Here is a 3929-nt window from a genome sequence, read left to right as displayed (position 1 = left end):
GTTCATCAATGTATTCTCCTGGGGAAGAAAATCTGGTTGTTTACTTCAGTTCTACATGGCAGCAAGGCAGCAGCTGTCAGTCTGAGAGCAGCCAGCTCCATCTGTGGTTGCTTGAACACAATGGAGGCGGCAGAGAGAAGAGACCCTAAATGCCTTCAGCTGCCAGGCTTAAATCTTGACCTTATAATAACAAATGCTCCTCTCCCGGGGGGCCCAGAAGTTGGAAACTTAAAAAGTTATGAGGCAATGACATACTTTTGGATCAAGTCAACATGTGTTAGAGATTTTATAAGTCAGGAGAGGCCAAGGGGGGCTTCCCATAGGACCCCTTCACTGAACTCCTACTACTTTTTCCATTAAAGGCGGAGGCCTCCTGGTCCATAGAGAACCCAGTTATAGTCTTGTTCAAGTCAAACAATAAGCAGGACCCACCCAGATCTTGTCCCACTAGCTTGGAGGAGAATTAGAGTTACTAGTTAAGAGTGGAAGTTGAATCTTGGCTGACATTTGGCAAATGTGAGCTACATGTCACCCTGAAAGAGTAACACTGAAGCGATAGCCAGCAGATTCTTATTTTAGTTGGAAATGTTTTTTTTTTTTTTTTTTTCAGAAGTAGAATCAAATATAAGGCCTTCCACAGAGGCAAGTCTAGCATCACTCATTTCTTGTGAACATTTAAGAAATTACTCTCATGGTGAAGGTGGTATAAAAAGGCCAACCTCACTGAAGTTTGGTAACCCAAAGATGGGTCTCTACTCACAAATGCAACCCTCTGCCTATACCATATGCCTCCTTCCCTTCATTTATCTTCAAAGAACTTGATGGGTGATTTCAATCTGATCCAAAGAGTTACTTTTTTCTAGTTTAGCAACTGATCATGTTCAGAAAGTAGAATTTCAGATTTCAGCAATTGCAGTCATCATTTCTACTCACTCCCACTCCTACTTCCATAGTGTTGAAAGTGTCTGAACATTGTCAATCTGAAATCCAATATGGTGATATAGCAAGATTTGCCCATGGTCTAATCAACAGCTTACTCAAACTTACTGCATGATGTATTGTGGTTGCATTGAGAAAAGTCCTGGAAATATCATGCCTATTGGGGGGTAGGAAGAAATTTGCCCCTCTTTCTCCATAGCTTTACTGAACTGAGACACTTGGGTAAGGTAAACTGTACATACAAAAAATTTCCACTTGCTACTACCAATGGACTGCCCAAAGAACAAAGTAATCTGTGTTGGAAGAAGTACAGAGCGAACGTTCCTTAGAAAGGAAGATGGCCAGACTTCATCTCTCATACTTCAGACACATTATCAGAAGGGACCAGTCCCTGGAGAAGAACATCATGCTTGGTAATATGGAGAGTCAGCGAGAAAGAAAACCCCCAGTAAAATGCATTGGCACAGTGACAGCAGCAATGGGCTCAAGAGAAGCAACAATTGTGAGTTTGGTGCAGGACTGGGCAGTGCTTCATTCTGTTGTGCATAGGGTCACTATGAATCAGTACCTATAGGATATCGCGTAACAACAACAACAACTACCAAACCACAAATATGACACTGCAGAGGCAGCTTGAGTTTTCCTTTATGTAGTAGAAATGCTTTCATGTAGATTTCTCCTATCAGCTTTGCTAATTGAAGGAGAAAAGTCCAGGTAGGAGCAATGCAAGCATCTACAAGTGACACAGTCTGCACATCCTGGATGCCGTGTTTCTTTATCTTCTAATTGTCACCAAGATGCCGTCTGGACCAGCAATCTGTGCACTACTTATACAAAACTGGAGTTGTTCACTCTATATAAGGGGTCATCCCAAAATGTCAGGTGGAGACTGAAATCTTGCCCATGCTTGTTCAATGAAGCCATATACTCTGGTGTTGGCTGCTTATAGCTGGAGTATCAGGAGCCTTTTACTAATTCTTGTGAAGGTGCTGCATGAAATAACAGCAGTCTTGGTGATCAGCAGTTTCAACCCTGAAACAAAGCTGGAATTTCTGTCTAGTAAGAGTAGTGATTTCAAATTGGGACTGTTTCATTAAAAGGGGCATCATACTTGCACAACTTTCTTTTATTTATTCATGTGTCCCTGAACCTCCTGTTTACTTGTCTTACTATCATCTCTCACAAGAGGCACAACCAACTGAGCAGTGAACTTAACAGGTCAGGGACCAGCAAGTTTCCAGGGCAGACTTGGGATGCAAGAAATTGATCCTGCCTACAAGGCCAGTGCAAATAATCTGTGTTTGCAGACTCAGAGAACGATGTATCTTTCGATACTCATGTACGCTGAATGGAACTGGAATTGGGGAGAATTATGGGTGGTGAGACTTCAAAACCCAAAGAAAGTGTAGTCTAAGAAAAGGTGGGATCACAGAAAGCACAGGTTATCCACTCATTCATTCCATGACTATTTGTTGACCATCTATGTGGCAGATACTGTGACAGCTAGAGATAAACAAAAGAAAAACCAGAGGCTCTGCTCTTGGGTTCTCAGAGGTTTGGAGTTTGCTATTGTTTTGTTGTTTTTGTCAATTTGCATAACATATGTATGTATATGTATGTATGTATGTATAAGACTCCTGGTGTGGCTCTGTGGGTTAATGGGTTGGACTGCAAAGTTGGTTTGAACTGCAAGGTTGGAGGTTCAAGCTCAGCAGCTGCTCCTTGGAAACCTTATACAGGGTCACTATGGGTCGGAACCAATTTGACAGCACTTAACAACAACAACAACATGTATATATATGCATACATATATATGTATGTATGCATAGATACTGCAAGGAAATTTTTGCTAAATATAATACTAAAATGGCTGCAACCATACATTGACAGAGAATTTCCAGAGATTCAAGCTGGATTCAAAAGAGAACGTGGAACGTAGGATATCATTGCTGATGTCAGATGGATCTTGGCTGAAAGCTAAAAACACCAGTGCTTTATTGATTATGCAAAAGTTTTCAATTGTGTGGATCATGACAAACTATGGACAACGTTGAGGAGAATGAGTAGTCCAGAACACTTCATTGTGCTCATGTGGAACTTGTACATAGACCAAGAGGCAGTTATTTGAACAGAACAAGGGAATACCAAATGGTTTAAAATTAGGAAAGGTCTGCACTAGGGTTGTATTCATTCACCATATTTATTCAATCTGTATACTGAGCAAATAATCCAAGAAGCTGAATTGTATGAAGAAAAACATGGCATCAGGATTAGAGGAAGACTTAATAACAACCTGCAATATGCAGATGATACAACCTTGCTTGCTGAAAGTGAAGAGGATTTGAAATACTTACTGATTAAGATAGAAGGCCACAGTCTTTGGTATGGGTTGCACCTCAGTGCAAAGAAGACAAATATTCTCACCACTGTACCAGTAAATAACGTCCATATAAATGGAGAAAAGATTGAAGTTGTCAAAGACTTCGTTTTGTTCAGGTCAACCATCAACACTCATGGAAGCAGCAGTAATCAGACAACGTATTGCATTAGGGAAATCTGCTGCACAAGACCTTTCTGAAGTGTTGAAGAGCAAAGATGTCAGCTTGAGGACTAAGGTGCGCCTGAACCAAACCGTAGTGTTTTCAATACCCTTACATGCATGTGAAAGTTGAACAGTGAATAAGGAACAACATAGAAGAATTGAAACATTTGAGTTATGGTGCTGGAGGAGAATATTGAAAGCACCATGGGATGTCAAAAGAATAAATCAATCTGTGTTGGAAGAAATACAACCAGAGTGCTCCTTGGAAGCCAGGATGACCAAACTTTGTCTCAGGCATATTATCAGGAGGGTATTATGTTTGTTAAGGTGAAGGTCAGGGAAAAAGAGGAAGCCCCCCCAATGAGATGGATTGGCACAGGGGCAGCAGCAATGGGCTTAAACATAGCAACGATTATGAGGTTGGAGCTGAATTGGGCAGTGTTTCATT

This window comes from Chrysochloris asiatica, unplaced genomic scaffold, assembly GCF_000296735.1.
Source record: "Chrysochloris asiatica unplaced genomic scaffold, ChrAsi1.0 scaffold00014, whole genome shotgun sequence".
Classification (NCBI taxonomy): domain Eukaryota; kingdom Metazoa; phylum Chordata; class Mammalia; order Afrosoricida; family Chrysochloridae; genus Chrysochloris; species Chrysochloris asiatica.
Note: the sequence above shows the minus strand (reverse complement) of the source record.